This window comes from Callithrix jacchus, chromosome 17 (assembly GCF_049354715.1).
Source record: "Callithrix jacchus isolate 240 chromosome 17, calJac240_pri, whole genome shotgun sequence".
NCBI classification, from domain to species: Eukaryota; Metazoa; Chordata; class Mammalia; order Primates; family Cebidae; genus Callithrix; species Callithrix jacchus.
This window is the reverse complement of record NC_133518.1, coordinates 5,772,094-5,797,122: the sequence shown is the minus strand read 5'-3', so window position 1 is coordinate 5,797,122 and position 25,029 is coordinate 5,772,094. Positions and strand designations below refer to the sequence as shown.

Below are 25,029 nucleotides of genomic sequence, written 5' to 3'. Positions count from 1 at the left end.
GCTCAAATTCAAGTCCACAGTTTCTAGACTAGAGTCCTAAATGGGGTCCATGGGCTATATCCCCCCAAGGGGAAAGGGGGTGTCCAGCAGGTGCCTGAGTGTCAAGGTTGTGGCCTTGGGGATGGGTTCCTCCTCACTGAGCTGCGATCCCTTACAGGCAGTCACACCGGAAGCTGTGTCGTGAAAACTCCTCAGGCCTTGTGTCCTAATGGGGCAGGCTAACATGCAGGCTCCTTGGCCCCCTGCCCTGCCCAGACCTGTTCTGGATTCCACCCCAGCCTTCCCCAAGGTCGCTGCCACCTCCCACCTGCCAGGCTTAGGCAGGGCCTCTGAGACACGGCCAGGAAGGCTGGCAGGCAGGAGGGCTGGGGCAAGCACTGGGGGCCATGGAGGGGACAGCAGAGCCCATAGTCTATCAGAAGCTGTTGTTCTGGGAGCCAAGCCTGCAGTCAGAGGAGGAAGAGGAAGAGAAAGGAGACATCACAGGCACTGGTTCCCAACCCCTGGAGGCCCCAGGACTCTTCTGGTTAAGTAAGGGAGGGGTCTGGGGACCAGCCTCCCCAGGCTTAAGGTTTGTAAGTCCCTCTATCTGGAGCCCCTCAGGGGGACCAGGAGACTCCCTGCTGTGCTTAGCTCCAGGCACTGTCCCATCAACTTGGGGAAAACGTAGGCTGCAGCCCCAGACTTGGCCTGACCCAGTCACAGGTCTGTGCATCTGGAAAGACATTGGTACCAAGCCAGCCTCTGCTTGATACCATCTGCTGCTCTGTCAAAGGTCCCCAGCCCCCAAGCCCTGGTAGAGGAGGCACCTGCTGGGCAGGTTGGGGCCTGGCTACACCTGGCGGCTCCTGCCTCCAGCCCCTTCTCTCCCACCTGTCACACCCCACTGGGCCTTCCTCCCACCTGATTCAGTCTCCCCTTCAGAAGCTCCCGCCCTAGCTAGCCTCAGTTTCCCCAATCCTTTCACAGCTCCATGTCTTTGCCCAAGCTGTGCCCACTGTGAAGAAGCCCTTTTCTCCTTGGCAGACTTGAACTCCTCTTGCTAAATCAAACCTTTTTTTGTTTTTTTAAACAGAGTCTCGCTTTGTTGCCCAGGCTGGAATGCAGTGGTTTGATCTCCACTCACTGCAACCTCCACCTCCTGCGTTCAAGCGATTCTCCTGCCTCAGCTTCCCAAGGAGCTGGGACTACAGGTGCATGCCACCGTGCCCAGCTAATGTTTTTGTATTTGTAGTTTCACCATGTTAGCCAGGATGGTCTCAATCTCCTGACCTCGTGATCTGCCCATTTCAGCCTCCCAAAGTGCTAGGATTACAGGTGTGAGCCCCCATGCCCGGTGCTAAATCAAACCTTCTGGAAAACATTCCCTGGGGACTCTCAGGGTTCCTGGGCATCCCTCTGTCCCAGCCACAGCTCAGGACACCCCTCTGCAGGAACAAGACTGGTGGGCTGCCCGGAACCTGGGCCCGTCTAGTGGCCGCCCTGCTGCTGCTGGCTATGGGCTGCTTCCTGGCCATGTGGCAGCTCCAGCATCAACGCAGCCCCACAGGAGGCCTGGGCTCCATGGCCCCTCCACCCAGCGGACACTCCTATGGCCCTGGCATTTACCATCATGGTGCCATCATCAGCCCTGCAGGTCAGTCATGCTGGCAGCGGCTCGGGGGAGGGAGGGTCACGGGTCACCGGGCCCAGTCCCTCCTGCTGTATTACAGTCCCTTCCTTGCTGCAGCCATGTGCTCCCACCTACGCTGGGAGCTGCTTGTTGCCGGGGAGCAACGTTGTGGATGCCGGCATGGGAGCTGTTTTGTGCCTGGCGATGGTGCATCCTCATGCCACGGGGCTAGGTCAGTGACCCGGGATCCCGGACCACAATCCCAGCCCACAGCCTAATCAGTGACCTGGGCCTCATGGAGTCAGTAGCCCTGACCTCAAGGATGCTTGATAAGCAGGACCCAGGGTTTGGGCAGCAGTCCCCATCCCTTGAGCCAGGTCTGCATCACCTTTACCTCAGGTGTGGCCAGTAACTCCTGATCCCAGACTCAGTCAAGGGATCTTGACTGAAACAAGTCAGCGGCCCTTGACCCACGCCTGCTGAGTAACCCCTCTAGCTCCTGCAGGTGCCATGTTTTGGGGCTTCTTCCACAACAGCTCCTTGGGCAATTCCACGGCCCTGACATCAGGCCCAGCACAGACCCTAGCCCCCGGAGTGGCACTGCTCATGGCTCTGCCCACCCTGCACCTGCTGCATGCACGCTTTGGCCACCTTCCCTGGCCATGCCTGCTAGTCGGCCCTACCACACTGGCTTAGGAGGGCTTCCTGGTGGACAAGCCCCTGGCAGCTCAGGGCACAGGTCTCTGTCCACTGCTTTGCCATCCTGATGGGACGCCCCTGGGCGCTGGAGCCCGAGCTACCAACCCACAGCTGGCAGCCACGCTTTGCAGGGCAGGCTTTGCTCCCACCTCAGACCTTGCCAGGGACTCACTACTGAGTCTGCTGGCAGGAGACCTGGGGGTGGAGATGCCCTTGGCTGGGCCCAGGCCCACTTTGGAACCAGCGCAGCAGCTACCCATGGCCCAGGGCATCCTGTTCACCACCCCCAGTCCCTCAGCCAGCCCAGAGCTGCTTGCACTGCTGGAGGCAGCCCTAGGGTCTGGGGCATCCAGCCTTGACCCCTGCCCACCAGTCTTGCAAACTGCTGTGAGCCCCAAGAGCGGCACCCTGGCCACCATGGACAGCAGCGGCTCTGTGTTCCTTCTCACCTCCTCGCTCAACAGCTCCCTTGGTTCTGCATACCTGTTCCCAGGCATGGGGGTTCTGCTCAGCAACACGACGGCCAAGTCTACCGCTAGTGCCTGGGCCTGTCCCCTCATCCTCCAGCCTGGATGACACAGAGGCCAATGTGTTGGGGCTAGTGGCTTCAAGGACCCCTGATATGGCCAGAGAAATGACTCACACTATACTCAGCCATCTGGCAGAGCCCCAAACCCAGGCCCAGCACCAGCACCAGGGCCAGCAAGAACCAACAGAGCAGCCCAGCACTTGTGGTCAAGGGATCCTGCTCCAGGTGGCAGCCTATGCAGAGCACGTGCATGTCTCCCATGTCCCCCATGGCTGCTGCCCCTACCAGGGGATCTAACAGGATCGGGATGGGTCTGGCACAAGACAGAGTTATCTGAAGCCTGGGGAAGGAGTAGAGCAGACCCAGCAGTAATGGAGTGTACCCCAGCTCACACCGGTCATCTCAAGCACTTTGGGTGGTCAAGGCAGGAAGATTCCTTGAGGCCAGGAGTTTGAAACCAGCCTAGACAGCATAGCAAGATCTTGTCTGTACCAAAAATTTTAAATTTGCCAGGTGCAGTGGCAGATGCCTGTTGTCCCAGCTACCTGGGATGCTGAGGCAGGAAGCTTGCTTGAGCCGGTAGTTCAAGGCTACAGGAGGCTAGGATTACACCATTGCACTCCAGCCTGGACAACATAGTGAGACCCTGTCTTTGGAAATAATAATAATAATAATGGCTGGGTGTGGTGGCTCATGCCTGTAATCACAGCACTTTGGGAGGCCTAGGCAGGTGAATCACCTGAGGCTAGGAGTTTGAGACCAGCCTGGGCAATATGGCAAAACCCCATCTCTACTAAAAATATAAAAAACTTAGCTGGATGTGGTGGTGTACACCTGTAATCCTAGCTAGTTGGGAGGCTGAGGCATGAGAATTGCCTGAACCTGGGAGGTGGAGGTTGCAGTGAGCCAAGATCACACCACTGCACTTCAGTCAGGGCAGCAAGAGTGAAGCCTCATTTAAAAAAAAGTGTGCATCTATTATGTGCTCACTGCTGGCTCAGGCCCCCAACCTCTGGCTTTTTCCATTAGCTAGATTTGAGTTGCAGGATCCAGAGCTAGCACAGTCATTCTCCAAACCACCCACACTGAGGGAATTGCTGGCTCCTTTGCCAGCTAAGGAACACGACGGTGATGAGGAATAAGCAACAGGGCCCGGGGCGAGCACTGAGTTCAGATCCAGCTTTTGGAAGGACAGCAGAAAGAGTGCAGAGCCTCTGCCTCGGCAAGCACTGGGCCCCAGGGAGCAGGGCAGGCAGAGCCCAGGGTACTGCTGGCATCCTGTCCTTCCCTTCAGGGCACCCTCTACCCATCTTTCTCAACCAGACTGATACAAAATAAAGATCAAGTCTCCCGGAGGCCAAGAGCCATTCCTGCTTCTTTAATTTCCCATCAGCCTTGAAGCAATTGGAGTTGGGGCTTCCCGGATGGACAGCACAGGTGATCAGTAAACAGAGAGGGGAGAGCCTGGGTTGGTATCTTTCAGCTTCCACCCCGGCTCTGCTCACCTCCTGTCTCCTGGGGCACTAGATGTGTGAGGTAAATGTTTTAATCTCACTTTCTAGAACAGACAGCAAAGCAGGGAAGCAGTTGAGAGGGTGAGTTGGAGTTGAATGGGTGGAAATTCAAGGTGAAGGGTAGCCCTGACCTCCTCACAGCGTTAGGTCCTCTCTGGACCACAGCCTTCTGAAAACAGCTTCTCAAACCAGGAAGCAAGTTTGACCAGCAGCGCTTCCCTTCCCTGCCATTGTAAAAGGCTCCTCTGATTTAATAGACCCTTATTCCCACGACCTCCACCTTCCACTTCCAAGAAAATTCTTCTCCAGCTCAGTAATGGCACCACAATGTACTCAGTTATTTTAGTCCCAAACCTGGCATCCCCCTCACTTCCTCTCCCCCCACATCCAATCACCCACCCACCCCACCTGCTCCACATCAGCCGAAATCTGACCTGTTCTCATTTCCCTGGGTCCAGTCCACCACTGTCTCTAACTGGTCTTCCTGTTCTTCCTCTTGTGTGGACCTACGATCCATCATTTCCCACACAGCAGCCAGCATCACCTGGTGAGAATTTAAATTGGATCCAGGCCTGCCCCTGCATTAAACTCACCAATGACTTCTACCACACTCTGAGTGAAATCCTAGCCCGGGATCCTATGCAAACTTGCTTCTCTGAGCCACCTGGCAGCCTCAGCCCCTGCAGCCCTGGGCCTTTGCAGTTGTAAGGATTGGGATTTCCTCCCCTTAGATCCTTGCAGGAGTGTGGGGAAGGGCTTCTTGTCACTCAGCTCTCAGCCCAAATGTCAGCTACTTCCTGACAGAGGCCTTCCCTGACCGACCCCTCAAATCATTACCATAGACTCTGTTGAATGATAATTAGCGGCTGGTGCAAATAGATGCTCAGTACTGCAAAGAAAAATCGGCACTGAAACAAAGGATCTTTTAGCAACGCAATTTTTACTTCCTGGGCTACAGGAAGTAGCCACAAGAATATGAAAATAAAAGAAAGCAGACATATTTATTTCTCAGGCCTGGATGCTCTTTCACCCCACTTACAGGGGGAAGAGCAGGTAAAATGAGGTAATGACGGTCAGTGAAGGGTCATGTAAATCACGTGTCTTGGAGACTGAGGCCCAGGTGAGGAGAAAACCTAAGGCATCAGCACTTTTTTCCTATACTTGTCAAGAAATAACAAGGTCACTAAGATTTATGTTACTAATTCTTATATTCTAAGAAAAAGAGGAACCAGGTACAGAAGCAGAACTTGAAAGTAGCCACGGAACATGACCACTCAAGCACAGCACCACAGAGAAACAGTTAAGTCACTGGGTGTCTGTGGGCCTCCGTGACAGCGTCAGGCCTGCCACAAGAGCTTGGGGGAGCGGAGTTTTCTCCTTACTCCCCCAGGAAGACGTCCCGCCATCTTGGATGTGTCCTCCCCTAGCTGGCTAAACCGGGTGCTTTCAGAGCACTGACACAGTCGCACAGCCAAGGTGTCCTCCAGCAGCCCTTATGCGAGCATGACAGAGGGCTTAGAGCATCTGGCTTTAGCGTCACCTCTTTTCCAATGCCATGTCAGTCCCATACTTCCTGAGGCTTATAAGTAAGATTAGAGATTATATCATTACATACCTATATGTATGATTAATATGAAGAGCTATATGATTATGTGATTAAACATCTGTAGTTATGATTACATATAAATAGCTATATGATGATTACATATAGGAATAACTATATCTCTAATTCTTTTTTCTGGGTTTTTTTTATTGCATTTTAGGTTTTGGGGTACATGTGAAGAACATGCAAGATTGTTTACTAATTCTACACTTATATGAGAACATGCTGAGACTTCAGGCCCTTGCCTCGGCTCTTGCTGGGTTTCCCCCCACAGCTTAACAGTTACTAGCAGCTTATTCCTTGACAAGAAAGGAAACTTTAAAAGGAACCTTTCAACTTCCCACAGGCGTATTTTTAACCGGTGATGTATTCACGTTTCAGCACTAAAAAGGCTCCCTCGGACCCCTGCATTCCCAGTTCTCTTCATAATTACGAATTTTTTTTTTTTTTTTTTGAGACGGACTTTCACTGTTGTTATCCAGACTGGAGTGCAATGGCACGATCTCGGCTCACCGCAACCTCCGCCTTCTGGGTTCAGGCAATTCTCCTGCCTCAGCCTCCTGAGTAGCTGGGAATACAGGCACGCGCCACCATGCCCAGCTAATTTTTATATTTTTAGTAGAGACGGGGATGGTCTCGATATCTTGACCTCGTGATCCACCCGCCTCGGCTTTCCAAAGTGCTGGGATTACAGGCGTGACCACCCTGCCCGGCCTCATAATTACGATCTTTTTTGATGCACTTAGCTCCGTGTTCCTCCAGAAAGCGGCCGCTTTGTTCCAACCGCCTAGCGCTGCGCAAAGCAAGTGCCAGTAACTTTTGAATGGCTCAGGGCTCCAAGCGCAGGGCCGTCCTAGGACGAGGCGGATGATGTGCTGCACCTCAGTTGGTTTCCGAGATGGACCCTCAGAAACCGCCCCGTGGGGCTCCAAAGGGGCAGATGCTCCAGCCTCCGGGACAGAATGAACGTGAGCGAAAGGCTGGAACAACCGCGCCGGCGCAGCGAGGAACTTCCGCTCAGAGCGAGGGCGCCGCCCCTCCTGGGTGCCCGCCCCAGCCTCGCTCCTCTTGGTTCCCCCGTCCCCTGCCCAGCCCCTCCCAGTTCCCCCTCCGAGCCAACTGAAAAAAACAGTGCGCATGCGCCGGGCCCTGACCTGGAAGTGGCTGGATCCGGGGCATGCGTGTTTCCATGAGTGTGGCGGAGATGGGGAGCCAGGAACCCTCCGAGCCCCCGTCGCCGGGAGACGCGACGCAGAACAGCGCCCGGCCTGCGGACCGCCAGGCCTGTTGAAACACAGCTGTGGGTTCTTGGACTTCTGGGACATTGCGAAGCCTGAGCAGGAGACGCGACTTGTGGCCGAGAAGCTGCCGGAGTATCTGCGCGCTAGGCCGAAGATGGAGCGGCGGGTTTGGGGCAGGGGCCGCGCACTTCCCAACAAGGAAGCGGCGGCGGGCCCAGGGATTTGGGATGGGGGCACGTGGTCGCGAACCTGGATGATAAGGTGGACGGGGTGTGCAGCTTCTTGTCACCGTTCAACGCGAGGGTGCGCTTGGTTCCGCAGGGGTCTGAGATGAAATACGCCCTGAAGCGGCTAATCACGGGACTCGGGGTCTGGCGAGAAACAGCCCGGCCCTGCTACAGTTTGGCCCTGGCACAGGTGAGGTGCTGTTCCTGGCAGGATCCCAGCCACGCAGGTGAAAACGGTGGGGTGTGAGGAGGGCGGGTGTCTCAGCGCGACGGAGGGGCAGCGGGAGAGAGAAGTCGGGAGTGTGTTGGAGGCCAGCCTGAGGGAGCCTCCTCACATGAAGGTGGAGAAAGCGTGAGCAAGGCCTGTCTCCAAAGCAGTCCAGGCAGGGGGAGTGGGAAGCAGAGCAGGTTTTCTTTCTGGTGCTTGCGTTACCCGGCCTCTTAGGTACACTTGCTGGGAGCAGTGAGCGCTGGGTGGGGTGGGCTCCCTTAGGCCTGCAGGGCATTCAGCTGATTGGAGTAGCCCACTCTCTGAGGAGCCCTGACAAGGGGAAGAGCAGTTAAGACCCAGGCCCGCCGGATCAGCCTGAGTGGAGCTCAGACCGGGCTATGGAGAGAAGACCCAGTGGCTGAGAATTTCAGCAGAGCAATCCAGGGACTGTAGAAGGCACTTTTGTGGCTAGGAGCGGTGGTGGCTCACACCTGTAATCCCAGCACTTTGGGAGGACGAGGCGGGTGGATCACCTGAGGTCAGGAGTTCGAGACCAGCCTGGCCAACAGGTTGACAACCCATCTCTACTAAAAATACAAAAATTAGCTGGGTGTGGTGGTGCACACCTGTAATCCCCAGCTACTGTGGGTGCTGAGGCAGGAGAATTGCTTGAACCTGAGAGGTGGAGGTTGCAGTGAGCAGAGATCAGGACACTGCACTCCAGTCTGGGCAATGGAGCAAGACTCCATCTCAAAAAAAAAAAAGGAAGCTGCCAAGGCTCAGCTCCAGTCCCAGTCCCAGAACCACTTGCAGACGGTACTTCAGAAATCCTAGCGGAGATGGGGCAGGGAGGCAAGATTCGTTTCCGAGAGCAGCTTCAGAGGCATTCATGGGGTGCGACTAGGCACCCAAGGCTTCCTGGGAGGAGTTGAAGGGGGAAGGGAGGTTGAGTTGTGAGGATGTACTGGGCCACTTCCTGAGCCCCTCTTCCTCCTGGCAGCTGTTACAGTCTTTTGAAGACCTCCATTTGTGCAGCATCCTGCAGCAGATGCAAGAAAAATATGACTTGCATCAGGTGAAGAAGGTGAGAGAGGGCCTGGGGAGGTCAGTAGCCCCGGGGGTGAGAGGCTGGGGGTGGGAAGTCCCACGGCCCCTCATGCTGTGCCTGGAATCCTTTTCTAGTCAATGGTGAGACCTGCTGTCTTTGCAGACCTGTTCAGAGTGCTCGCCCTCTTTCAGTCAGGCTGGCTGGTGAAGGTGAGAACTTTGGGAGGATGGTGGGGGTGCGGGGTGTAGGCTGGTCTTGGATGGGTGGGGGACAGTAGTGGTCCCTGCTCATACCCTCTGCCCCTTTGTGGGGACCAGGACCAGGAGGTGCTGAGGAAGTCAGTGAAGCTGCTGCAGGCCCTGGCCCAGTATCAGAACCACTTGCAGGAGCAGCCCCAGAAAGCCCTGGTGGACATTCTCTTCGAGGTATGAGCTCACCAGCCTTATGGGCTCGGGAGACACTTCCTGCTACAAAGACATAAAGAGGGCTCAGATGAGAATCAGGAACAGCACTGTTCCATAGAAATATAAAGACATATAATTTGAAGTGTTTCAGTGACTTTGTTGAAAAGGTAAAAAGAGGCCCGGCACAGTGGCTCATGCCTGTAATCTCGGTACTTTGGGAGGTGGGTGTATCACCTGAAGTCGGGAGTTTGAGACCAGCCTGACCAATATGGAGAAACCCTATCTCTACTAAAAATATAAAAAAATTAGCCAGGCATGGTGGCATATGCCTATAATCCCAGCTACTTGGGAGGCTGAGGCAGGAGAATCATTAGAACCCAGGAGTTGGAGGTTGTAGTGAGCCGAGATCATGCCATTGCACTCTAGCCAGCCCAAGCCATATGAGAGTGAAACTCTGTCTCACAAAAAAAAAAGTTAAAAAGAAACAGGTGTCATTAGTAACATTTTACATCATCTAGTATATCTAAAATATTATTTCAGTATGCATTTGTATACAAAACTGTTGAGCTGGCAGGGCACAGTGCCTCTTACCTGTAATCCCAGCACTTTGGGAGAGCGAGGTGGGTCAATCACGAGGTCAGGAGTTCGAGACCAGCCTGGCCAACATGGTGAAACCCTGTCTCTACCAAAAATACAAAAAATTAGCCAGGCATGGTGGCAGGCACCTGTAGTCCCAGCTACTCAGGAGGCTGAAGAAGGAGAATCACTTGAACCCGGGAGGCAGAGGTTGTAGCAAGCCGAGATCACGCCACTGCACTTCAGTCCGGGTGACAGTATGAAACTCTCAGAAAAAAAAAAAATCGTTGAGGTATCATTACTCTTTTTTTAGTGTGTTTCAAAATCCAGCGTGTATTTTACATGTAGGCACATCCCTGGTCAGATTTGCTGCCTTTTAGGCGCTCAGCAGCCCCGTGTGGCTAGTGCCGCTCTAGAACTGAACTCGGCACATGGCAGGTATATAAAACGTTTGCTGTTGTTCTCCTGGTCAAGGCTGGTCCCTCCTGGGCCTCCACTGCCCGACTTGGGAAGGTACACCTAGGCCTTTTTGCCACTGAAGAGAAAGGCAGGGGCTGGGAAGTCCCAGGCCAGGACTGCTGAGGAGTCGACCTCAGAGCCAAAAGGACCTGAATTTGAATCCCAGCTGTCTACCTAGGGCCCCTTTTGTATAAAATTGGCTAGTCCTCTGAAGTCCCAAAACCAGGAATAATTAAATGGGTAGCTCTGGCTGGGTGCCATGGCCCACACCTTTAATCCCAGAAATTTGTGAGGGTGAGGTGGGTGGATCACTTGAGGTCAGAAGTTCGAGACCAGCCTGGCCAATACGGTGAAACCCCACCTCTACTAAAAATACAAAAATTAGCTGGGCATGGAGGTGTACACCTGTAATCCCAGCTGAGGTAGGGGAATCGCTGGAACCAGGGAGGTGGAGGTTACAGTGAACTGAGATCACACCACTGCACTTAGCCTGGGTGGCAAAGCAAGACTCTGTCTCAAAAAAAAAAAAGGCAGGTAGTACCGGGCCAGTTAGCATCAGCAAAATGCTTGTCAAAAACCCAGCTGCCTGGGAATTTGAGTTTTTTAGCAAATGGCCTCTGATGACTCTGATGCTTGGCCAGATGGCCCTGTGTCAGGAGGCTGGCAGGTAAAAGAGGCCACACTGGGCTCACCCTGCAGAGGAAGCCACCATTTCTTACCTTTCCACCCTTAGGTCTCAGAGGCCATGTTGCAGGAGATGCTGCCAGAGGTCCTCAGCACTGACTTGGATGCGATGCTCAGCTGTCCTGAACAGCTGGGGCTCTTCCTCCTGGCCCAGCAGAAAGTTCCCTCTAGGCTCAAGAAGCTGGTGGGATCCGTCAACCTATTTTCGGATGAGAATGTTCCCAGGTGTGAGGGAGGTGGATGGATTTGCTCTCCCTGGGGCTGTGGGACTGCATCTGGCCAAGCCCAGATTGGCTGTGTAGCCTGGGGGTGCCCTGGCTACTCTTGGCACACTGGCCCTTGCTGGTGAGGCAAGCATTCCCTGAGTCCCCTGCCCCCCACAGGATGGTGAACATGCTGAAGATGGCAGTGTCCTCAGTGAAGAAGGAATGAAAGCTGCCTGCCGTTGCCCTGGAGCTGCTCTACCTGGCACTCAAGGAAGACAAGTTTCTGCAGTTCTGGAAGGGGATGGTGGAACAGGGGCTGCTGAAGCTTCAGTTCTGGCCAGCCAGGTGCGTGTGGCATGTGGCCTCTCTCGGCCCCCTTCCCTGTCTGTAAATTGGGCTGGACTACCAGTCCTGAGGTCCCTGCCGGGGGACCAAGGGCTCTGACCATGCTTGGTCCCATAGTCCCTCTTAGCTACCTGTGTTTCTGCCTGCTGGGCACCACCCTTCCCCTGCTGACCAAGGAACAGCTGCAGCTGGTGATGCAGGGAGACGTGATCCGCCATTACATGGAGCACATGTGCACGGCCAAGGTGGGCACCGCCTGTGCAGCCCGATGCTGCTGGAAGGGCTAGGGAGGTGCTCTCCTTGCCAAGAAGGGGAGAGGGCACCTCAGGAGCCTGGCCAGAGACCTGGGTGTCTCCACTGTCTGGGTAGTGAGCTGCCTGAACCCCTTCCCCTCTGACAGATTGTTTTGAGTTGGAGTTTTCTCTTGTCACCCAGGCTGGAGGGCAATGAGGCAATCTCTGCTCACTACAATCTCCACCTCCCGGGTTCAAGCAATTATCGTGCCTCAGCCTCCTGAGTAGCTGGGATTACAGGTGCCCACCTCCACACCCAGCTAATTTTTGTATTTTCAGTAGAGACAGGGTTTTGCCATGTTGGCCAGGCTGGTCTCAAACTCCTGACTTCAGGTGATCCACCCGCCTTGGCCTCCCAAAGTGCTGGGATTGCAGATGTGAACCACTGCTCCCGGCTTCCCTCTGACAGTTTTGAAAAGGAGCGGGCCCCCACTTAGGTGTGGGTAGCCAGCGGGCTGTTCAGACCACCCTCCACCCCTGCCCATGTTGCGGTGATGAGAACAGTCGTCATGACCGTGTTTGAGCACCGGTGTGCCTGGTGCCCAGTCAGCGCTGCTGGGTTTACTGTTCTCAGCAGCTCATTTTATCTTTGCAGCAAGTTTCCGAGAGCTGTCATTCTGGGTGAGAGGCAGACTTGAAGCATCAGGCAGTGGTTAAGAGCCTGGGTTGGGCGGTGGTGTGCACCTGTAGTCCCAGTTACTCAGGAGGCTGAGGTGGGAGGATCACGTGAACCCAGGATTTTGAGGCTGCAGTGAGCCGTGATAGTGGCACTGCACTCCCGGGGCACAACTGGAGAAAATTAAAATGAGAAGAGCTTGGGCTGTGAGGCCAGACGTGGTCCTGCTGGGAGCCCTCTGACCCTGAGGAGTTCTATTCTAGGCATTTTTGTGTCTCACTTTACTCACCTACACAATGGCAGTAATGGCCAAGCGCAAAGGGTTGCTAAAATGCTAAGCCGCCAGACAAAAAGTGGAACACGGGTCCTGGCCCCGAGGCAGCGCATTAGAGGTGGTTGGGTTGGGTCCCAAAGATGACACAGTGAGGAATTGGTGGCGTAGGCCTTGAACCTGGGTCAGTCTGGCCTCTTAACCACTGCTCTGCCTGTGCGTTGAGCCAGGAAAACAGCCCATCCCCCTCAGCAGTGTGGCGAGAGGGGCCTTTTGGGGCCAGAGGCACTGAAGCTGGGGAAGTCAGACCCGGGGAGGCCTTGACGCCAGACAGAAGCACTGGGGTGACCAGGAATGGAGCAAGCTCAGGCTCAGCCCTGCTGTGTGCCAGGGGAGACCCTGGGCCTCTGTTTAACCCTAAAGGCCGCAAGCCTGTGGGCTCAGCACCATGCCTAACTCTTACAGCTCCCAAACCAGTTCAAGTTCACCCCGGAGATGGAGGAATACATGGGCACTTTCCTAGAGGGATGCTGGTATGACCCTGAGCAGCAGCTGGCCGTGCTGGTGGTGGCCTTCTCCCCCACCACCAACCACGGTCTCCCAGTGGTGCCTACCTTCTGGTGGGTCGTGCGGTTCCTGAGCTCTCGGGCCCTGCAGGGCTATGTGGCCTGGCTGCAGGGCATGTTTCTCCAGCCAAACCTGGACTCCTTGATTTACTTAAGCACCAACAACTGAAGAAAGCTCAGGATGCATCACTGCACGTGTGAGTGGACCGTGCGAAGGACCCGTCGTCCTTCAGGAGTTAGCTTTTCTAGCCTGCAGAGCCCAGCGACCCTGCCCCTCACCCCCCCACCCACGGTGTCCTGGCCCTAAACCATGAGCAGAGAGAGGGAAAGTACCATAGCTCTCAAGGAAACCGAGGTCCTGCACTGGCAGTTGGGAGCGGGAGAGCTTGGTTTTCTGTCTCTGAGATCAGTTAAAGGAACGTCCTGTTTTTGATAATTTGTTTTCTTTTTTTCTTTTTTCTTCCCCCCCCATAGAGTCTCACTAAGCTGGAGTGCTATGGCATGTGGCATGTAATCTCAGCTCACTGCAAATTCTGCCTCCCGGGTTCAAGTGATCAAGTGAGTCTCTGCCTCAGCCTCTCCAGTAGCTGGGACTACAGGCACCCACCACCATGCCCAGCTAATTTTTGTTTTTTGAGATGGAGTTTTGCTCTTGTTGCCCAGGCTGGAGTACAATGGTGTGATCTCAGCTCACTGCAACCTCTGCCTCCCTGGTTCAAGTGATTCTCCTGCCTCAGCCTCCCAAGTAGCTGAAATTATAGGCATGTACCACCACGCCCAGCTAATTTTTGTATTTTTAGTAGAGATGGGGTTTCTCCATGTTGGTCAGGCTGGTCTTGAACTCTTGACATCAGGTGATCCACCCACCTTGGCCTCCCGATGTGCTGGGATTACAGGCATGAGCCACCACACCCGGCCTTAAGTTTTGTATTTTTTGTGGAGATGGGGTTTTACCATGTTGGCCAGGCTGGTCTTGAACTCCTGACCACAACCGATCCACCTGCCTCGGCCTCCAAAAGTGCTGGGATTACAGGTGTGAGCCACTGGGCACAGCCTGCTTTTGCCAGTTCTAAGTGGCTCACGTGACCTCGCCTCTGCGCCCCAGGCCTGAGCGAGCTGTGTTCTGGCTGCGGAAATGGATCATCCTCAGACTGGTGAGCCTTGTGGACAGCCTGCACCTAGGGATGGAGGAGGCCTTGACGGAGGAGGTGGCCAGGTACGAGAGGGGCTGGAGCTTCCCGTGGGCATGTGGTCGAGGAATGAGCCCCTCAACTCATTCTGGTTTGTGTCCTCTGGAGCCAGAAGCCTTTGGGTTGAGTCATCAGTGGGGAGCAGGCACAAGGGGACTTGGGAATTCCTCAGGAGCCTGTAGGGAAGAGACCCAGGAGGCACCCCAGCTGCAGGCGCCTAAGAGGTTCGGGTGTGCTGTGCGTGCCCTGCAGGGAGCCTTTGCCCATGGGTGGCATCAGGGAAGCCTGCCCCACACCTGCCTCATCTGTGTCCGAGCAGAGCCGGGTGCTCACCTCACCCTCAGTGTGCCCAGTCGCAGGAGGGGGCTGCACTGGCCCCGTGTTTGCAGGAGCAGTGGCGTGACTCGGCCATAACCACACAGCCTCACGTCTCTTGGTTCTTTGAGGGGGGCACTGATTCTCTCTCCCCAGCTCAGGTTGAGCCATGTTCAGCTGAGGATCCAGCCCTTCCTGGCCCAGCCACCTCCAGCCTTGCCAGTGAGGGCTCTGAGGACTGTACCGAGAGCAGAAGGGGTCAGAAGGGCTCCCCTCCTCCTGGTCTTGAACCCTGGGTGGTGCCACCAGGGGAGGGGAGCCCATGGAAACAAACGGCCGTGAATGGCACCAGCTGCTCTCCCGCCCGCCCCTAATTGTGTTTGTTCACTTGTTCTTCGTCACAAAGAAGCCCACATCCCAGATCCCTGAGACAAGGCAGCAGCTCTCCCTCCCTTTGGAATGCCAGGCCCAAGAGACCGTCAGCAGCACCTTCTTCAGGTGAGCCTGGGGTAGCCTGGGAGAGGTCCAAAGGTGGAAAGGCCTTCAGGACTCCTGCTTCCTGCAGTTCCCCTATGCTGGGGACAACGGCTGAGGCCCAGGGAGTCCTAGCAGGTCCTGGAGAGTTGGGAGACTGAGCCCTGGGGAGGGCAGAGGGAGGCGGCTATATTCACTCATCGGTCTGGTGACCAAGCCCTGCCTGTCACCTAGTCTGCTGCAGACCCTCAGCACGCAGTTCAAGCTGGCACCAGAGCAGACCTGGGGTGGGCAGCCCTGGACCTACCACCTGGTTCATTTCGCATACGTGCTGCTGAATCACAGTCACAGCGTGAGCCCCGTGACACCCCTCACTGTGCAGCAGTGCCGGGCCTGGGACAGGTGCGCGGGTGGGATTTCCAGGGGGTGGGCAGGACGCTGTGGTCTGATGGCAGCCAGGGCCTGAGGATCTGCCTGGCTCCTCACAGGATGCTGCAGACTCTGAAGGAGCTGGAGGCCACCTCCTCAGAGCCCAGGGCTGCCGCCTTCCAGCACCTTCTGCTGCTTGTGGGTATCTACCTCTTCAAGGTACTGTGGCCTGGGATGGAGGGGCCGTGAGCCTGGGGTCCTGCGGCTATGAGGGCTATGGGGGGGAGCCAGGAAAGGCTTGGGGAGTTATGTTGGGAGGTTTCCTAAGCCAGCCTCATCATGGGTAGAATTATCATCCAAGGAAACGTCACTCCGGCCCCTTAGCAGGCACCAGCTGGTGTCCTGAGCTTTCCAGGCAGGCCTTCTTAATTCCCAAAACTTGAGGCAGACTCTGCTTTTCCATGTTTGACATGGGGAAACTGAGACTCAGAGGCAGAGTAGCTTGCACTGTACCCTCTGGCTATGGGAACACCTTCTGGCCACGGGTTCTCTAGAACCGCGGGGTCTCCCTCTCATTTCTTCCCATCAGGAAGCCCTGACCACATTCAGCACTCAGTATCCTGATTCCTCTTTTGTTTGTCTGTTTTTTTGTTTTTTGTATTATTTTGAGACAGAGTCTCCATCACCAGGCTGGAGTGCAGTGGTGCAATCTTGGCTCACTGCAACCTCTGACTCCCTGGTTCAAGCAATTCTCCTGCCTCAGCCTCCCCAGTAGCTGGGACTACAGGCGTGCACCACCATGCCCAGCTAATTTTTTTTTGTATATTTAGTAGAGCTGGGGTTTCACCACATTGGCCAGGATGGTCTCAATCTCTTGACCTCGTGATCCGCCCGCCTTGGCCTCCCAAAGTGCTGGGGTTACAGGCATGAGCCACTGTGCCTGGCCGTCTGTTTTTTGAGATGGAGTCTTTTTCTGTTGCCCAGGCTGGAGTGCAGTGGCGTGATCTTGGATCACTGCAAGCACCACCTCTCTGGTTCAAGCAATTTTCCTGCCTCAGCCTCCTGAGTACCTGGGATTATAGGTGCCTGCCACTGTGCTGGCTAATTTTTGTATTTTTAGTAGTGACGGCGTTTCGCCATGTTGGCCAGCCTGGTTTTGAACTCCTGACCTCAGGTAATCTGCCCACCTTGGCCTCCCAAAGTGCTGGGATTACAGGTATAAGCCACTGTGTCTGCCCTTACCCTGAGTCTTAGAGAGTTTTCTTCTCACAACATGGGAAGCTCTTATCGAGGCTGCTGGTCTTACATAGCCTGAGTAGGTGGGTCTCTCACTTGCCCGTCTGGCCTCTTGGCTGTGATGGCTTTACTTGCCAGCTTTGGTTAGTCCGAGCCCAGCCTGTGGATGAGTTGTGTGGGTAAAGTTTGCCCATGATGCCCCTTCTGAGTGTTGGCATCAGACCTTTGATAGCAGTGGAGCCCTGCTGATTCTAAGACACACGTGGAGCCTGCAACCTTGAGGTCTCTGGTGTTGACTTGCACAGAGGAGGCTGCAGTTTGCTGTGCCCACTTTCAGATAAAAGGTGCAGCTGTGGCCGGGCACAGGGACTCACACCTGTCATCCCAGCAGTTTGGGAGGTGGAGGCAGGTGAGTCATCTGAGGTCAGGAGTTTGAGACCAGCCTGGACAACATGCTGAAACCCCATCTCTACTTAAATGTAATTAGCTGGGCGTGGTGGCAGGTGCCTGTAATCCCTGCTACTCAGGAGGCTGAGGCAGGAGAATCGCTTGAAGCTGGGAGGCGGAGGTTGCAATGAGCTGAGATTGTGCCATTGCACTCCAACCTGAGTGACAGAGCAAGACTGTCTCAGAGAAAATGAATAAATTAAAAAGGTGCAGCCCAGAGGACAGGGACCTGCGTGGCACACAGCCTGGGAGCCGGGGGCAGTGACCAGGGCTTTGGGCTGCTTTTCCTACCCTGGCCTAAACGTTGCCCACTGCATTTTGAGGGAAAAGTCTGTCTTTTAGGTACCACAGATCACACAGTTGTCAAGATGCCCTGCACAGGCACACACTCCGCCACTTCAGTCCCTGGAGTCCAGGGCTGTCCCGTCAGGTGAGTTCAGATATGATTAAATTAGTTGAAACTAACGACTTTCAATTCTGCCTCATGCCGAGCCAAACATGGAGGAAATCATTTAGAATTATGAATTGGGGGCTGGGGTTTGCTGGCTACTCTGGGACCCTGACCATCCTTGTCAGCTCTGTCTGTCTTGAGTGTCAAAGTGGGAGCTGGCCTCCTTTTCTGTCCCCTGCAGGTTTTCAGATCCTGTAACTGCATATTAGGTGTAAAAAGGCCCTCAGCCCTTGGTATTCTGGGGTCCAGCTGAGGTCTTCCATTCTGGATTTCGGGGTGGCTGGCTGGGGCCGGCCAGTGGCTGGGCTGTTGAAGGCTTCTGGTGCCACTGCTGCCTTTTGGCCAGCCCCTTGCCTGGCTCAGAAGGGCTGTCCGCAGTGCGTGTCCTACCCTGTCCCCAGTCCCCTACAGAGAGCTGTGACCTGCTGGGTGACATCCAGACCTACATCAGAAACAGCCTGGGAGAGAGACGCCATGGGAGCCGCACCAAGGCCATTGGTGGGTCCTTGCTTCTGGGACAGGGTGTATCCTTGGGTACAAGAGGGACTGAAGTGGTTCAGTGAGGACAACGGTCCCCTGCCTGGGCTCAATCCACCCTCTTGCAGATCCCCAGGAGCTGCCATGGGTAGAGGTGCTGGTGGAGATCCTGCTGGCCCTGCTGGCCCAGCCCAGCCACCTCATGTGTCAAGTGGCCCAGAGCATGTTCGACCACGTCTGCTCCCACCTGACCCCGCGTGCCCTACAGCTGATTCTGGATGTGAGTTGGGACCTTTGGAAATGCACTTTGTGCTGGGGCTCACTGAGCAGGGAGCTGCATCAGGTAGGGGAGCGCTTCAGCCTCCTAGCCTCCCTCCTGCCAGCCTGTGCCTGGTGGGAGGGGTCTCAATGAGGCCCTGTCCTGTCCTTGCAGGGTGTGGCCACCTCTCCTAGGCTCAGTTTTCTTCCCTGAAATGGGGACTTTTGGCCAATGGCAGGCAGGGCCTGGTCAGGAGGGCGGGGGCCACAGATGGGTCAGTGGCTGGGTCTCCTCGCCAGGTGCTGAACTCGGAGACCAGTGAGGATGAGGATGACCATGTGGTGGTGATGGACAAGTCTGATGAGCAGCGGCTGAAGGTTGCAGAGGTGCTGCCAGCGTGGGCCAGGTGGGGTGGCAGGAGTGGGAAGATCGCAGAGGTGTGTGATGAGCCTGCCACCACCCCACAGGAAAAGCACGAGGATGGTGAGGAGAGCAGAGGCTCAGAGAGTGAAGATGAAAGCGATGTTGGGGAGAGCGAGGAGGAGGAGGAGCGTGACAGGATGTGGACCAGGGCTTCTGGGTACAGCTGATGAGTGTGCTGCAGGCTGCGAAGGCGCTGGTGAGCGGAGCCGGGGAGGGCTCTTGAGTCCCTATGTTGTGTGTCCACCTGCCCGAAGCCAGGCTGACTGCTGGGCCTCTGTCCCTCAGGGTGGAGTGGAAAGTGAGGACGAGGAGGAGCTGGGGGATGAGGCCATGATGGTCCTGGACCAGAACCTCGCCAGTCTCTTTACTGAGCAAAGGCTGTGGATCCAGGCCCGGCAGGACGAGAAGAGCAAACCACAGAAGGAGAAGGTGCTGCAGAGTGACTTCCAGATTTGGGTGAGCCTGGGGTCTGGTGCCTCCACCACCTCCATCACCGCCCCCCGCCCGCCCATGCCCTGCCCCCTCCTTGCTGACCAGCTCTCCCAGCTGCAGGTGCTGGACCTGGTGGAGGTGCTGGTGACCAAGCAGCCTGAGAACGTCCTGATCCTGGAGCTGCTAGAGCCGCTGCTGGGCATCATTCGGTGCAGCCTACGCAGCAGCAGCTCTAAGCAGGAGCAGGACCTGCTGCACAAGACTGTGTGCATCCTCACATGAGCACGGGGGCAAGGCTGGTGGGTTTGGCCAGCAGTCCCCAGCCCCCAGCCCCCAGGCAGAACTCCTGGCTTGCTTGTTGTACAGGAAAGAGAGAGCCAAGCTTCCAGCCTGGGCCCTAGCTTGCAGGCTCACCACTCAGCCCTAGGTCACGTGTCACTCAGTGACTCACATGGTCCTTGGTCCATCCCGGTGTTCTCCTGACATGTGCGAGTGGTGCCCTGGAGCTGGGTTCCATCCCAGCCCCTGACAGTCTCCAGTGGGGCTGTGTCAGGGTGGGTGGGGACAGTGGCACCACCTGTGGCTGGGGACACACACCCAGTCCTCGGAGGTGCAGTGTACGTGGGAGTTTGTCAGGTTGGGAGGCCTTGGGGAGTGCAGAAAGGGGAAAGAGCATCCTGATGTGAGGTGGTCAGACATCCAGCTGGGAGGTCAGGTGAGGCGTGAGGCCACAGACCCCTGTAACCTCGCAGGCCTGACCCTAGTGGGGCTGGGGCCGCAGAGGCATTTTCAGCAGGGACATTTGGCGTGGGGAAGGCTTTGGATCTGGTTTCCCTTTTTGGAAATGGCTGGCGGTGTGGAGAAGGCTTTGGGCAGGGCTGTGCTGGAGGCAGGTCTAGCAGGGAGGTGATGGCAGGCGGGGGAGAGCCAGGCAGGTGTCAGGTGCAGACCTGCCTTCAGGGCTTAGGTGCTGGGTAGTTGAAGGCCTGGGCCCCTGGGCACTGCATGGATGGTCTGCAGGGTGGGGGGCATGACTGGTGGTCATCCTCCATTCCACCCCAGGCCACACCTTCTCAGATAGTTCTGCCAGTGTGCATGGACAGTGTCACTCATTGAGCATCCTGCCTCTTGTCCCCACTCTGTCCTGGCCCTGAAGGGCCACATAGGGTTCTGAGTGCAGAACCCTTGCCTCGCTTTACAAAAGGCCTGGAGGCCACTTCCCCACGAGGGATGAGTATGGACAGGAGAGGTATGCCAGGCGGTGGTTGGCCCTGGTGCAGCCCCCCACTTGGGGAACTGTTCTGTTCCCCCTGTGGGGTGCCCCCTTGCCCAAGCACGATGAGCTCACATAGCTCCCAAGCAAGCTGCCAGTAGCCCTACCTTCCTCTGTGTCCTCAGTCACATCTGTCTTCCAGATCTGTTTCCTCACCTGTAAAGTGGGACTTGCTTGGTGCTGCTTGGCAGAGCGGGGTGGATTGAGATTGTTCTGACCAGCTCTTGTCCTCACCACCTGCAGCTACCACCTGTGCCGTGGCCGTATCTACTGCCACGACTTGGGTGACCGCATCGAGGCCGCCAGCCCGACTCCACCGCCCTCTACCACTTCAATGCCTCCCTCTACCTGCTCTGAGTCTTGAAGGGCGGCACTGCCGAGGGGTGCGTGCATGAGACGCAGGAGGAGCTGGAGGCTGGCACCAACCCCAGCCCCATGACTGAGGGCTCACAGGTGAGCAGGGCCTGGCCCAGGCAGAGCCCATGCACTTCACACTTCCCCAGAACTCACCCTCCACCATCCGAAGCTAGCCCAGTCTCCTCCCATCCCAGAGGCCCTCTCCTGGCCTCAGCCAGCTCTCTCACCTGGCCTAGGCTGCCGGCTGCCTGGACTTGAACTTCACGATATGTGTCTACTCATCAGTACTGAGCTCCTTCCTGACCAAGCGCCACAGTCCCCTCACGGTCCCCATGTTCCTCAGTCTCTTTTCCCGGCACCCAGTGAGTGTCAGGGCCCACCCTGCCCACTTGGGGTCCCCTCTCAGCCCCAGCCCCACCCACACCTCACAACCCTCCCTTCCCCGCCAGGTGCTCTGTAAGAGCCTGCTCCCTGTCCTGGTCTAGCACGTCACAAGCCCAGGGCGGCCCCACCAGCAGGTAAGAGACTTCCCGGCTCCCAGCCCAGGACCCATGTGAATTAACCTGCTTAACCTGCTTCTGAGGCCCCAGAGTGCTGGCCTGGTGAACATGGGCGCAGCCATCCCTGCCACACCGAGCATGGAGGCACTAAGGGGGCGGGCTTCACTCCCACAGCCACCACTGCCCATCTGGCCACACAGAGGACACCGTGGTAGTGTCTGATCAGGTGCCAGGACTGCTGGGGGCAGACTGACTGAATGAAGATGGCATTAGCCAGGAATGGGTAGGAATTGTCCTGCCTGAGGTCCCACCTCTATCCAGCTGGGAGGCCTCCGTGCCCCCACCTGTACATGAAGGCATGAGAGCAGGTGGTCACGGAGTCCAGAGCAGCAGGTGGCCTTGCACGCCGCCCACATCCATGACTGGCAGGCCCCCTCACCCCCCTCAGCCTCTCATACCCAACATGCTAAGGCTCCAGGCACCCACCTTTACCCAACCACCAGGCACAAGCTTGCCTGCTGCTCCAGAAGACCCTGTCCATGTGGGAGGTGAGGTCGTGCTTCCAGGACCCAGAGCGGAAGCAGCTGATCAGCCAGGTCCTGACAAAGGTCATGGAGGTAATAGCCGGGGGGCACCCTTCCTCCTGGCCTGCTCGGGATCGGTTCTCTGAGAGAGGACAAGCCAGGATTGGAGCCTGAGCCTCCCGGAGTGTGGGGGGTGGGGAGACAGGGAATTGGGATTGTCCCAGGAGATGGTCCCTGCCTCTGGGCTTTAGTCCCTGCTTGGAAACAAAGGCTTTGACAGCCCTCCAGAGTACCTCAGCCTGGCCACCCCTCCCCAGAACCTGCACAGACCAAGGCAGAGCACCAGCAGGTGCTGTCCTCCCTGGAGCTGCTCAGTACTGTCTTCAGGACGTGTAAACATGAGGTGAGGTGGGGCCCAGCCCAGGGCAGTGTCGGGTTCCTCCTGGGGGCCTCAGGGCCTCCCGGCATCAGTGCCATTACCCAGGCCAGACCTTGGGGGTGGGGGTCATGTGGGGAAGGTTCTCAGTGCCTTGGTTGGGGCTCTGGGCTGTCATTTAGGCAGTTACAGAGCTGTGGATGGGCAAGTGACTAGGGAAGGGACTGTGCCACCCTGTCCTGCAGGGCGGGGTGCAAGGGTATGGCACTGTCATGTCCAGTGAGAAAGCTGAGAAGGGGTTGGCAGGGCTGGAGATGGTGAAGGATGGGAGAAGACTCAGGGTGGACATACGTTAGGGAGGCCATGTTTTCAGGCCTCGTGCAGGGTGTGGATGGGTGGAATGTGACATGTTGGGCAGCCACAGGGCAGGGTTGGGAGGCAGCTGTAGGTGGCCATCTCGGTCCCCTAGTCTGGCCTAGAGGGCAAGGTTTGGGAAGCCTCAGCATAAGTGCCAGTCAGCCCTTATGGAGGGAGAGCTTGCCAAGGCTACACCAGCAGGCAGAGGTGGGGCCTGGGATGGGGCCTTGCAAAACTGGGTGATAGCGAGGAAGCCAGGAGAGCAGGGCTCCTGGAAACCAGCAGATTCCAACAGTAACCTATTCAGGACGTACAGGGAGGCTGGAGGAAAGGCATTGGCAGCCCCACGGTGATGGAGTGGTGGGGATGGCCCTCTTGGAGGTGGGTGCACCAGTGCCACGGTGGAGACTCAGACCAGGCCTGCAGCTGTGGGGAGGAGAACCAACACCTGGGCATGTGTTTCCTCCAATGGTGAGACAGACACGGATGCCTTAACAGGCAGAACAAGAGGCTGAGGCCCAGGAGACTGCAGGGTTTGCTGGTGAGACAGCAACGGGGCCAAGGTGGGAAGACCACCAGGAGCCCCAGAGAGGCCTGCCCCTGTGGCCACCACCACCCTGCCTTCCCATCCTCTGCAGAAGCTGACCTTGGACCTGACAGTGCTCTTGGGCATGCTGCAGGGGCAGCAGCAGGGCCTGAGGCAGGGGGTGCACTCCACCGGCTCCAGCCGCCTACTTGACCTCTACTGGCAGGCCATGAAAACCCTGGGAGTTCAGTAGGTACTGGGCAGGGGATGCACACTTGGGCGGGGCTAGGATCACCCTCACACTGCTGCGCGCACACAGATGTGGGATCCCTGGGCCTCTGGAACCCCACGGGACCTGGGTGGAGGTGGCTGCTGCCCTCACTGGGCACCTTTTTACCAGCTTATTCCCCTTCAGGCACCCCAAGTTGGAGAAAGATACCAAGGAGATCCCCAGCGCCACCCAGAGCCCCATCAGCAGGAAGCAGAAGAAAAAGGGATTCTTGCCAGAGACAAAGAATTGCAAGAAACAGGTCAGAGGATGGCACACTTGCAGCCACCTGCGGGAGCCAGCCAGCACATGCAGCAAGAGGACAAAGGCCAAGGTCCCAGACCAGGCCAACGGGATGCCTACCACCAAGGGCCCAGTCCCTGGCACTCCCACCCTGAGCCCCAACACCCCTGCCAAGTCCACAAAACTGCATAAGAAAAACCGGAAGCTGTCCAAGGTGAATGGAGCTCCCAGCTCCCCAATGAAGCCTGTAGGCCAAAAGCAGCACCACGAGGCCATTCCCAAAAAGGGGGTCTTGGACAAATCACCGCCATCCACACTGGCACAGAAAAAGGCAAGGTCGCCTTTAGTCATCAGGAGCCCCAGCCTGCTCCAGAGTGGGACCAAGAAGAAAACGCAGCTGAGGAAGGTGGGGAAGCTGAGTGCAGGCCACCCTCAGCCTCCATCTGCCCAAGACTCCTATTTTTCCACCATGATTTGAATATGCAAGCTATTTCTAAGGCTCTGTCCCCAGGGAGGGTGTCACTGCCTGCCCAGGCATCCTGCTCTGGTAAGCACAGCCCAAGCCGTTCCTGCAGGGGTCCCAGGATGCAGAGACACCCCCCCCCCCGGTTCTAGGCTGGGACTGTGGCTTCAGGGCCCTGTGGGCCAGGTCCAGGGCTCTGGGGTTCACCTGGGTGGGTACAGGGTGACATGCTGGCTGCAGGCTGGGTACAGGTGTGACCGTCTTTTGCACCCTCTGCCCCAGGCTTTTTTGCTGAGGGAGCCACAGGGAGTGATTTAAATAGGTTTATTTCTTCATTTACAAGAGGAATATATTTGGCTTCTCTCTTAAGACTCTGAGATTCATAATCAGCAGCTCTAAAAAATAAAGGAGCAGTTTGGCTTCTGGAAGGAAGAGGAGGCAACAGTTGGACCTGATTCTTGTATGACAAGAAAACATCACTGGGGCCCTGGCTGAGGCTGGGGTGGAGGCCGGGCTTTGTGGGGTACCAGCCCACCCTTGTCAGGCCTCCCCGGGTACCCCACAGCTCCATGGGTGGGTATTCCACTAGCTTACACCCACTGAAGACACAGTCAGCCAATAACTAAGGGATGGAAAGAGCACTGTCCAAGCCAGCTCTCAGGGTCTCCTAACTGGCCCCTTGGGCCCCAGACACCAGCACTGCCTTGATGGCAGCAAATGTGCAGGGAGTGTATGACACGGGCTAAACTCCCCCAAAGGGGTTTGGGGCTGGTGTGATGTTGGCAGCTGTATCCTGGTATGCGCACAGGCATGAGTTGGGTGATCAAAGCCAGTGTGAAGGCCTGGCCCTGGGGGTCATTTGTGTGATAGGGACTGGCATCTCCCAGTGCCTCAGCCCATGCAGGAAGCTTTGTGGAGAGCTGCTTCCTCCAGCAGCAGAGCCCTGGCGGCTGCCCCATGGATTC

General features: G+C 56.6%; 2 pseudogenes across 1 annotated transcript; both read left to right on the top strand.

The window, feature by feature from the left end:
- The first annotated feature begins 2,122 nt into the window (after nucleotides 1-2,122).
- LOC128931264 (glutathione hydrolase 6 pseudogene) lies at nucleotides 2,123-3,137 on the top strand (annotated as a pseudogene).
- A 4,024-nt stretch (nucleotides 3,138-7,161) lies between these two features.
- On the top strand, nucleotides 7,162-24,492 carry LOC128931265 (myb-binding protein 1A-like; annotated as a pseudogene). Its single transcript, XR_013528331.1, has 26 exons — nucleotides 7,162-7,364; nucleotides 7,520-7,615; nucleotides 8,637-8,720; nucleotides 8,819-8,893; nucleotides 9,002-9,109; nucleotides 10,857-11,032; nucleotides 11,191-11,358; nucleotides 11,486-11,603; nucleotides 13,004-13,301; nucleotides 14,210-14,322; nucleotides 14,984-15,107; nucleotides 15,318-15,485; nucleotides 15,572-15,671; nucleotides 17,988-18,084; nucleotides 18,192-18,343; nucleotides 18,622-18,708; nucleotides 18,790-18,941; nucleotides 19,031-19,201; nucleotides 19,298-19,476; nucleotides 20,694-20,903; nucleotides 21,044-21,169; nucleotides 21,257-21,325; nucleotides 21,811-21,924; nucleotides 22,112-22,234; nucleotides 23,203-23,339; nucleotides 23,506-24,492. The product of XR_013528331.1 is annotated as a myb-binding protein 1A-like (transcript).
- The last annotated feature ends 537 nt before the right edge of the window (nucleotides 24,493-25,029 follow it).